The 12,240-nt window shown below is 49.3% G+C and overlaps 1 protein-coding gene across 2 annotated transcripts in view; it reads right to left on the bottom strand.

Moving 5' to 3' along the window:
- Positions 1–12,240, bottom strand: part of LOC146855855 (uncharacterized) — a 72,421-nt gene that overhangs the window by 29,228 nt on the left and 30,953 nt on the right. The window lies entirely within an intron of this gene.

Below are 12,240 nucleotides of genomic sequence, written 5' to 3' on the forward strand. Positions count from 1 at the left end.
TTCAGCCGGTTCCCATGAATGCTCCTCCGGGCCATAGCCTTTCCACGCAACCAGGTACCACAGCTTCCCCCTGCGCCATTTGGACGCCCGTATGCCCGACACTTCATACTCCACCTCTGACTCCACGCATACCGGCCTAGGTGTCCCAGACGGCTGGGAGGGTGCTGGTTTGAGCAATGATACATGAAAGACAGGGTGTATCCGCAATGACTGGGGCAAGCACACCTTCACGTTCACGGGACCCATACACTTGGTAATTCGATAGGGGCCCATGTACTTGGGATGGAACACACTGTTCTTTCGAAACCTCATGTTTCTTGTGGATATCCAGACGTAGTCTCCAGTGCGGTACAGTGGCCCGGGCCTTCTCTTCCTATCTGCCGCAGCCTTGTATCTTCTCTTGGCCTCTATTAGGACAGCCCTTGAGCGCATCAACGTGTCTTTTATGTGTGCCACCCTGTCCGCTGTGGCGGGAATCCTGTCCTCTCTGAACGGATGTAGAAATGGCAAGAACCTGGGATGTTGGCCATAGTTGCTATAGAACGGAGATGACTGTGTGGAGCTGTGAGTGGCGTTGTTATAGGCTATCTCTGCAACCCATAGCAAGTCGACCCATTCTTCCCTGCCCTGGTCCACAAAACATCGCAGATACTGTTTGAGCGTTTGGTTCAGGCGCTCGGTTTGGCCGTCCGTTTCAGGGTGGTAGCTGGTGGACAGGGCGGTCTTAACATGCAGCGCAGTGCACCAAGTCTTCCAGAATTGCGCAGTAAACTGCGACCCCCGGTCCGACACGATCACCCCAGGTAATCCATGCAGTCGTACCACATTCTTTAGGAGTAGTGACGCCAATTCCCCGGCCGTAGGGACTCTCTTGCAGGGGATGAAGTGCCCCATTTTCGTCAAGTAATCCACCACCACCAGTATTGCCGTCATCCCCTGGTCTACCGGTAGGCCCACCACGAAGTCCAGTGATATGCTATCCCATGGTCTATCCGGGGTCGGAAGTGGATGTAAGAGCCCTTGGGTTCGGCCATGGTCGGCCTTCATGGTAGCACACGTAGGACACTCCTGTCCCCACCTCCTGACATCCACTCTCATGGTTGGCCACCAGAAATGCCGTCCCATGCTAGCCACCGTTTTTTCAAAGCCCAAATGACCTGCGCATGGAGAGTCATGGCACCAGATGAATGCTTGTTTCCTTAGCCTAGGCGTGGGTATCAATAGGCACCTGCCCTTCAGGGGTATCCCGTCCTTCAGCTGCCATTCTCTGTGACTGAGGAGCCACCTCCGCCATGCGAATGACCTGATCCCTCTCTTTATTCCCCTCAGGAAAGTATCCGGTTGGATAACCCCCAATACCATCCTCGGGGAAATGATGGAACGCTCGGTTGCAGGCAATGGTTCCTTAACTGCAGATTGACGGGACAGGGCGTCCGCCTTCCGGTTTTCCGTCCCCGGCCGATATGTGATGCGGAAGTTGAACCCCGCAAAGAAAATCATCCACCGCAGCTGCCTGGGAGAAAGGTGTCTAGTGGCCGTCATGAACTGTAGGTTCCGATGGTCCGTGTACACCGATACCACATGTCTTGCCCCCATCAACCAATGCCTCCATTCGGTGAAGGCGTCCTTGATTGCGAGAAGCTCCTTCTCCGCAATATGGTAGTTGCGTTCGGCGTCGTTGAGTTTGCGGGACATGTACGCAACGGGATGAAGCACCCCTGTGTCGTGGTTGCGTTGGGACAAGATAGCCCCCAGCGCCACATCCGACGCGTCCGCTTCCACCACGTAGGGGAGATCCGGATCGGGGTGAGCCAACACCGGCGCCTTACCAAAGGCGCTTTTCAGGGCCTCAAAGGCTTTGTTCGCTTCAGGGGACCAGACAAACTCCTTGGACTTCCTCAGTAGCTGTGTGATTGGGGCCACCACTCCTGAAAATCCATCTATAAACCGCCTGTAAAAGTTGGCGAAGCCAATGAAACTTTGGACGTCCTTCACGCTTTGGGGCACCGGCCATTCTTTCACCGCCTTGATCTTTCGTTCTGCCATCTCCTGTCCCTCTGGACTCAGCATCACTCCGAGGAATTCCACGGATGTGACGTGGAAGTCACACTTGCTGAGTTTACAAAACAGCATGTTTTCCCTCAGCTTTTGGAGCACAGCTTTGACGTGGTGTACGTGCTCCTCCACACTGGACGAATAGATGAGGATGTCGTCGATATATACGACCACGTAGATATCCAACTCCTCTCTGAATACCTCATTCAAAAAGTACTGAAAGGCTGCCGGGGCGTTGCACAGACCGAACGGCATGACGAGGTACTCAAAAAGGCCGAACCTGGTCTTAAAGGCGGTCTTCCACTCGTCTCCGTCCCTCATGCGCACCAGATGGTATGCCCCTTTCAAATCCAACTTGGTGTAGATACGAGCTTTCTTGACCTGTTCCAGAAGTACACTGATGAGAGGCAAGGGGTACCGATTTTTTATGGTTATCGCATTCAATGCCCTAAAGTCCACACAGGCTCTCAGCTCCCCATTAGCCTTCGGGATGAAGAAGAGTGGCGAGGCGGCCGGAGACTTGGACGGGCGGATGAATCCTAGCTTGAGGAGTTTATCCAGGTACCCCCGGAGATGCACGTTTTCAGGCTCCGTCAGGGCATACAGCCTGCCGCTGGGAACGCTGGCCCCTGGCACCAGGTCGATCTGGCAGTCAAACTGTCTATGTGGTGGTAGCACTTCCGCCTTCACCTCATCAAATACATCCTCAAAACTGTGATAAGCCTGGGGGAGAGCCACATCTTTTTCTGCCGCTGTAGCCACCGTCTGACTCCCGCTCTCATCTGCGTCAAGGGATTCCGTTCTTATTCCACAATGCAGGATGCAATACGGTGACGTCATTTCGATGCGATGTGTTGGCCAATCCACAAAGGGGTTGTGTTTCTGTAGCCACGGCAATCCCAATATGACGCCATATTGGGGCGCTCGGATGATGTTAAAATCGATTTGTTCCAAATGGTTCCTCCCATATCTCATCGGAAGGACCCCCGTGTGCTGTCCGATGGGCCCCGTCACCAATCGCCTTCCGTCTACCGCATAGACGTCTTCGGGTACTGCTTTGGGAAGAAGCACTAGCCCTAGCCTGCATGCCTCGTTGTGGTCCATAAACATGCCAGTGGCCCCTGAATCCACCATGGCCACAACGGGTATCCACTGGTCATGCACTCCCACGTGCACCGTGATAAACAGGTGTCGTTGTCCCTTAGTGACCGAGTTGGAAAGTGAAGGGATGGATAAGTGACTCCGAGATGCCCCTTCTCTGGTCTTGGAGTCCTCTAGTTTTCCGCCGGTATGTCCACCACGGCTGTTACCGACCGGTTGGCCCGATAACGTGACGTCTTCGGTTTGGCAGGGCATTCACGTACGTAGTGGCCTTTTGCCACAATATAGGCACAATCCTTGTTTACGGCGTGACTCTTTCTCCGTGGCTGTGAGGCTCGCTCGTATTGCGCTGATGTCCATGGGTTCTCCCTTGGATGCGGTGGAAGTTTCAGGACTTCCCACCGTCACATAGGATGGAAGGGATTTTCCTTTTCTCCCATGATCCCCCTTTCTTTCACTTAGCCTATGTTCCAGCCGTAATACCAGGTTGATAAGGCCCTCACATGTCTTGGGTTGAGGGTCAATATGAGCCACGGCGTCCTTGAGCTCATCGCACAGCCCTTGATGGAAGAGCGCCGTCTGTTTAGCAACAGGCCACTTGGTTTCCGCAACCAGCCTTCGGAACGCGTTGAGATACTGCACCAGGTCGTTGGATCCCTGTCTCAACTCAAGCATTTCACGGTCCGCCGTGTACGAGTCAGCCCTTCTGTCGAATACCTTCAGGAATTCCTCGCGAAAAGCACCCCAATCATATAAGAGGGGGTCGTCCCTGCTCACCAGAGGTACGGCCCATTGTGCCGCGTTTCCAGCCAAATAGGATATAAGGAAAGCCACACGAGCCTGACTCGTGGGGAACGCCTTTGGTTTGCACGATAAATGTAGCGCCACTTGTGTGAGGAATACCTGCACTGTGTTAGGATCCCCACTGTACCTCTCTGGTGTTGCCAAGGGGATGGCTACCGGCATTTCCACTACTACCGCAGGGGTCTGGTTCGTGAGGGAGGTGCTGGGCGTGAGCGGGTCCAATTGGATAGCATCCAGTCTGGCTTTTACATCGGCTGTTTCTTGCCTGGAGGCAGCCACTTCAACTTGCATGGCCGCTAAAGCAGCCAGCACATCATCAAGTGTTGCCATGTCTGTTATCGACCGGGAGACAGTTAGTGTTGTTAAGGTCGGATATTTTGTAACGCCCTGAACGTCTCAGGATCGTTTAACAGACACGACAATGAGGACGCAACCACTTGTGAAGGGTTAGTTCTTTTAATGAAGGCAAATAAAATACAAAGAACAAACAAAAGTTATAGTCACTGGAATCCTCCAGGCTAAGTACGTTACCAGCCCACAGCACGGATGGTCCTAACCGTCCTCTGCATATACGCCGATCCCGGCGTATGCCAACAGAGGGCAGAAATGAAATGGCCGACAATGCCAATCGGTAGGCTGTGAGGGGCACGAAGAGGGTTGGGGAGAATCGAGGAGTCAGGGAAACACCCAGCCGGGGTCTCTACCTGAAGGGAGCAGCCGCTCAACCTCTTCCTCAGACTGCACCGGGACGCGGAGTCACCTCCTGGTGATGCGTCACCGATACCCCAATCACAAGCAAGAAGACTGAACCGAGAGCAGCCGCTCGATCGATCCTGTGGACTTCCGAGTCTGTAACGCGGCAAACACCTCCTGGTGTGCGTTACAGCTGGCAGTCCCTGTGTCTCTGGTCGGGCTGGGAGTTACGACTCCAACCAGCGAAAGCGCCACTGCGCTTGGACTCAGCCGAGTCAAAAAGCGAAGCTCAATGGTTGACCGGTAGAGCTTCCGGGTCCTTCACAGGTGACGATGGGGCAAGACACGGCCCAGGGAGTAACGACTCGACCTACCTCCGTTCTTGCCTTACTGGAGCACCACTCCGGAACACTGCTCTTCACGAAGCAGGTACGTCGGTGTAAACACAATATCCGACAGCCTTGTACCTCCCGGTTCCTCCCTTTATAGGGCGTGTTTTCCTTGAGTTATGTAACAGCTCTCCTGTTTACATAAGGGCGTGTTTCCCTTGAGTTATGTAACAGCTCTCCTGTTTACATAAGGGCGTGTTTCCCTTGAGTTATGTAACAGCTCTCCTGTTTACATAAGGGCGTGTTTCCCTTGAGTTATGTAACAGCTCTCCTGTTTACATAAGGGCGTGTTTCCCTTGTATGACAGGAATTCTTGACACTTCAGGACTACCATCATGTTTGCACTCTGTAGTGGGAGCTTGTGATAAGCTCTGAGAACACTGTGCTGGTCAAACCCTGATTGTAGCCATCCCACACTCGAGCACAGCTCTACTCCTTACCGCCAAAAGGGCACATGTGTCTAATGGCAAGTTATCCTAATACAAGATTCTCTTATTGTCCACCGGACACATAACCCTAGTCTACTGCACCGCCTTCAACCCGGCCTTTTTGAATCCCACCTACCAAAAGGGAAAACCCCACGATTGCCTTGACTGCAGTATCTTTGAAGGCCAGTGAGTGTGCAACACCAGTCTGGAAACCATACCTGAATATGTTACACCCTTTGTTTTTTTTCCTACTTGCCAGGTGTATCATAAGAGCAGTATCCCAGAGGATAATGATAATTTCATTTGTGAAAGCAGCACTTATCCTTTGTTATCTAGCGACTGGACTCTGGTCTGCTACCCTGACTATGTGGTCGCTGCCATTAGATACTTTCTGAACATGATTGCCTTGTGGTCACTGAGCATGTCACAAAACCCCACACTGAGCTAACTAATACACCAATACCCACCGGTGAACCTGTTTATTATGCTGATGTTTCTTGTCTTTAAGATAATGCTGAAAATGAAGCTGCTGGTTATGCTGTGTGCCTAATGTACAAAGTTGTTGAACAGAGACTCCTACCTCATGTTCATTCCGCACAAACATTCAAATTACAGCTTTGCCCAGAGCATGCCTCCTTGCTGAGCCACAGATTGTTACAATATCCACAAACTACGATTAGACTTTTGGGGTAGCCCATGATTTTTGGTAGCTGTGGATACTATGAGGATGCAAGACCTCAGCAGGGACCCCTATTTAAACTAGAATGTATGTGAAGAATTTACTAAATGGCCTTCTGTTATTCAACTGGACAGCAGTTATGAAATGTGCTCTCCATCAGCTAGTCCTAGGTGAACTATCATAATAGAATGCCCTTGCAGGTCATGGTACTAAAGAAGCAGCTCCTCTGTGAGATTTTCATGAATCTTTTAAGGTCCAATGTTTTCCCAGTGCCATCACTCAAAGACTTTAGCCTTGTTACAAGAACAAGCCACAGATACTGAGAAGCAGAAACTAGATTAAATTGAACTGTAAAAGGGGCAAGGAAGCAGTATGGAGGGACAGCAGTGGCTGAGTGGTAGCCCCACAACCTTTGCTACCAACGTTGCCAGACTATACTATGGCGTTGTCCGTGTTGGGAGGGATGGTACGAAAAGGGTTGCTGAGCTGGCCTTCAGTGGATCAGATTCCATCGATGACATGAAGCCCAAGAAAAGGTTATAATTGAAGGTACACCAACGAAGACTTCTATACAACCATGGTGGAAGGGCCCTTACCATCCTGCTAACCACCATCACCCTGTCCGGTGTTGCAACCTGCCCTCCTGGATCCACTCATTGCACTGAAACCATGCATCTGCCCTGGTAGACATCCCTCCTGCTGTTCCACCAACTGCTCCATCTGCAGACTATATCCGGGACCTGGCACAGAGAGGATCTTCAGAGCCCTGCTGCTGCTGTTGAAGCTCAGCAGGATAACTCTCCTCTTCGGCGTTACCACCTCAGTCTGAAGTAAATAGTAATTTCCCTGCTACCGGTTACAACAGTGGGTATGGCCAGTTCTCTTTGCTGCAGCTCTTGTTCACTGGATCGTTCTGGGTTATCACTGGAAAAACGATTGGGGCCCTCGTGTTAACAAAATTGTCCTTAAGAGGAGCTATGGTCAGAGTCCCAGAATAACTCCGACTTGCTGTTGCTTGACAAATATATATTTCTTGTGCACTAAACAAGCAAGAACACCATACTTCTACACGGTGCCTAAAATCCATAAGGAAACCAGACCACCCCTAGGACGTCCCATCATGTCAGGGATTAACTCCCTCTTGGAGCCATTATCACGCTTTTGTGACTTTTTCCACAATCCCTTGGTACAACAATCTTCAACCTACATCAAGGATACCAAACAGCTACTCAACCTGATCAAGGATATAACTTTTGACCCCCCTACACAACTGCTGGTGGGATTATATATAGAAAGTCTCTACACTAGCTTGCCACAGGATACACTATGAGTCCTCCAACAGATGCTAGCGGAAACTCAGTGGGAACATACCACCCCAAGGGAATTCATTCTACAATGTGCCACACTGGCCCTCAAGGAAAACGACTTTGAATTCGAGGGTGAGTCCTTCCTGCAAACCAACGGAACATCCATGGGCAGCACCTTTGCCCTGAGTGTAGCAGGCTTGTATGTCTACCATTTCGAGATGCAACATATCCTACCCATAACAAACTTCTATAGCTCCATCATCAAATTCTGGCGCTGTTACATAGACAACATCCTAGTGATCTGGACAGGGACACAAGATTTCCTAACCACTTTCTTGATGTGGCTCAATGACCGGGACCCACACCTGCGTTTAACCAGCACCGCGAGCGCTACTAGCTTAGCCTTTCTGGGACTCACCATAGAGGCCAAAGAGGGATCACGCCAAACGATAACATATTACAAACCAACTGCCAGGAATTCCTTACTCGAATTCGAGAGCTTTCATCCGCAACCACTCAGGGAGAACCTTCCATACGGGCATTTCCTCCGTATAAGGAGGAACTGTAGTCTTACACAGGACTACCAGAGGCAGTCCGCCGACCTGGCCAACAAACTCAGTGAATGAGGGCACCCAGACAGAATTATCCAGACCACGAGGAAACGAGCGCGTAACCAACATAGAGAAGCTCTACTGGAGGACAACATAAGCGAGACCAACACCCCCCTCACGTGTGTAACGACATACAACCCAGCCTCTAACCAAGTGGCCAAGATCATCCTCAAGAACTGGCGGATCTTAAATACTGGCGCACGGAGATGGGACCTACCCCTCTTTTCATACAGAAGGGCAGGCAGTCTAAGACACCGTCTAGTGTCTACCCGCCCTAAAAATCTACAGGCCCCCACAACCAGCACAGTCCTAAATGCATGGGGCTTATCCAATGTAGAGGGTCATTATCCATGTGGAAGCTGCTGTGTTTGCCACCTCACCAAAGCTACCAAAACACTGGATCTCGAAGAAGGCAAAACCTGGCACCAGAGAAAGTGTACCAACTGCAACTCATCAAACGAGATATACATTATAGAATGTCCCTGCAAACTTCGCTATATCGGGATGACAGGGCATAAGATCAAAACCAGAATAGGGGAACATCGCAGCAATATGAGGTGCAAAAGAAATGCAACTAAGATGACAGACCACTTTATCCAAAATGGAGACACTCCCAACGACATGAGGTGGACTATAATCGAGAAGATCGAGAGCAACAGTCCCACAAACGACCAGATCCTACTCCAGAAAGAACAACGTTGGATCTACCGCCTTTCCACCCATATAGTAGGACTCAATGACAGCATTCCATGGAACACCCCAAGTAATTGCTGATATTCACCCCCATGATTGTCAATCCTAAGATACCCTTTAAACTGCCAACACATCTTGACCCATGACACCACAGTCTGACCAGGCACTGAATGACCATCAAATGGCCCAATATAACATTACACACTAGTTTTTACTAGTGACTGACGACATAACCTAGCACTTTCCCCGTGGGCACATAATAGCACAGAGCCAGTCGTTGGTCTTTCTTCTATGCCTTACTTGCCTACATTTTATGGCATTACATTTTTGAATAACATCAACTATTATAATCATTTGTAATTACTTATGATGAATCTCGCACACTGACAACTTTATTCAACTAACATCCCCAGTTCGGGACACACAGACCAAACGTAGTCCTTCTACAGTTTCAGCGGCATGAGATGCTACTCATAAGCACCTGATAGCCGTGACACACCGGCACTGATGCACGACACCTGGAGAAAACACAGGGTACTTAAACGCCCTTCCAGCCACCAGCTGACATTGACGGAGTCCCGATGCAGGCCGCAGTAGGTATGGACAGAGGGCCGGAGACCTTGAAGAAGTAAGTGGGGTTCTAAAAAAAAAAATGGGGGGTTCTCTCACTCGGCCGACCGGTTGATACAAGCCCATACGCAGCCAGGCTTTATGCTGCAACCTATTCATTTTTTCGACCCCGACGGGATTTATGGGGCTCGCTCTAAAAGGTTTAGAGTAAGCATATTTTTCTTTGATACATTCACCACTCTAAACCAAGGCAGATCGCCGCCCTGACGCTATTGAACTATAGCACAGTAGCGCATAATCCGGCAAGACTAAATAGCCACTTCTCCACAAACGTCACGATCCGTTTCACTCCAGCTCATATCGCATAGTGTACGGAAACAAAGTCAACTCAGTCACATGATTCAATGTAGAAAATTAAGCCCGCAGTTTCTAAATGTTTATGTTTGTGTTTGTCTACTCTTCTTCCCAAACAGATACTGAGCCATTAGAGGAATACCTCCTCTTCCAGTTACCACAACTTAGCGCGTGCGACACATTTTGGTCTTAAACACAAAATATATTTTTTGACCAACACTAGTTTTTCGCTCACATAGGTCCAGACGAAAGCCAGCACAATCCTGAGACCTGGTTGAAACATATAGACCGCACAGGATATTGGAGACATAATTTACCTCCACACATATCCGCCTCTCTGTTTTTAATATTGCCAAGGGCCCAATATTAAATTTTTCCAAAATAGGGGGGACCCTTTGGACAGTTTTTAACCTACACACTTCCCACTTTCACTGCACACTCACTGCACACAGACCAGCTCCGATGCAGTCAGGCGTTGAAGCACCCCCTAGGTGCATTTGGCGCCTGGGGTGGGACCCGATGATGAAGCATGCCACCAACTAGGTTGGTGGGTGAGGGTCTTCATAAAAAAAATTTTTTTTTTCCAAGAACATAAACATGAAGCTTCTATTCCATAGCTAGTTCCCATCGATTTTTACTTATACTAATAGGGGAAGTGAACTGGCACATCATTTTCCTCTCTCTCTTGCTTGATACATAACACAGCTAGACAAATATCACCAGGAAGTCAATCTTTCGTCTTGCTGGATTTGCATGCATTGCCCTGCTGATGTTTTTGGGGCTGGGGGGGGCCTGGCAAAGATGAAGCATGAATTGGTATGTATTTCCATGGGCGCTGTCTGACAGAATGTGCAGACACTCTCTTTGAAATCCAATGCAATATGGTAAGTTGTACCTCCCCCCAAAATAACACTTCCTGGCAGACACTATTCATCTAGCTTATTCGGCACACAGGCTGTTTTGTGAGAAATAAAATCCAAGAAATTGCAGTATCTTTGCAGGCCTGAGAGTGTGTGACACCGTCCTCGAAACCCTACCTGAATATGTTACCACCTTTGATTTTTTCCCCCTACTTTCCAGATGTACGATAAGAGCAGTTTCTCAGGGGATAATGATAATTTAATTTACGATATCAGCACTTATCCTTCGTTACCTATCGACTGGACTCAGGTCCGCTACCCTGACTATGAGGTCGCTGCCATTAGACAATTTCTGAACATCCTTTGCAACAACTCTTAGGATGCCATGAAGGATCCTAGATAGAGTCTTCTCCATTCTGTTCCCTATGTATGCCATGGGCCAGCAATCCAAGAAACAAAACTGACTGCTAAAATGTTAATTGAGATTGCTCATGCCGTAGCTTTTTCTTTAGGGTTGATCAATGAGCAGTTGGTTTCCAAAAGAACTGTGATCTTGCAGAACAGTATGGTCTTCGACTTCATCCTTGGAGCCAAGAGTGGGGTTTGTGTTATTGGTTCTGATTGCTGTTCTTTAATTTCAAATGCTTCTTCTGGTATTCATCAGAAGATATACCACGTTAAGCACAATGTTAGGAAACTCAACGCTTCCCTTAAGAGCTGAAATTAAACACTGGACGGTTAGGGCCCTGGCTAACCAGTTCTTTTGGAAAGTGGGATAAACAAGGTACAAAAGGGATGGAATGGTGAACTCATAAATAGTATATAGTCAATTAGAACTCTAGTTTTTGTTCAGCAATGTAAATTTAAAAACATAATTGCAAAACATCTGCGGTCTTTCCCATCTGCAAGAGCCTGAGCCTTATTATTACTCTGGCATTTGTAAACAAGAAAATTAGAATCCTGATAGGTCAACAAAGAAGCATCTCTTTTGTATCTCTTCTTAAGTCTTTTCGGCCATTTCTCATGAGAATAAGGGGCATCTGCGCTCCTGTTATCTGAAGTTTCACTCTCGATCATGCGACTCCTTGAGACTAAGAGAAGAAAATGTATAAACGTAACTTAATTCATAGACCTTTAGCTTTACATGCTAAATAACTTTGTGAGGGAGGAGTGGCCAAGATGGCAACAGGAGCGGTCGCAAAAACACAAGCTCTGGCCCAGCGCTGAATAGATCCGGTTTTAATTGTGGCTGTTATCCCCCACCACGCTGAAAGAAGGGGTGAGCTGCACCAATAACACCCACTACCACAGCAGAAGGTCAGGGCGACCGGTGCACTGCTCTGCCATCAAATGCATGCAGCCATACCATCCGACAAGCAGACGCCTGTGATCGAGCCGCCCGCTGCGGGTGAGCCGGGGACCCATTGGAGGCCCAGAGGGGGTTGACCTAGTTCCGAGGGTCGGTGATGCAGTGCCCGCCTAGCAGTGAAGTCTGACCGGAGCACCGGATTGGGGAGGCGCTGAGACGAGGAGTGCCGCGGCATTAGCAAGAGAGGTGAGGTGAGTTGGTCCCTCCCCCACTGGCAGTGCTTTAGGACCTACACAAATGCAGAGACAAGCCACGGTGTGCCTGAGGAGAGGATATTCCTGCCGGCCCTGGAGATCATGTGTATTAGCCTGCAATCGGAGCAGGAGA

This window comes from Triturus cristatus, chromosome 4_1 (genome assembly GCF_964204655.1).
Source record: "Triturus cristatus chromosome 4_1, aTriCri1.1, whole genome shotgun sequence".
Lineage (NCBI taxonomy): Eukaryota > Metazoa > Chordata > Amphibia > Caudata > Salamandridae > Triturus > Triturus cristatus.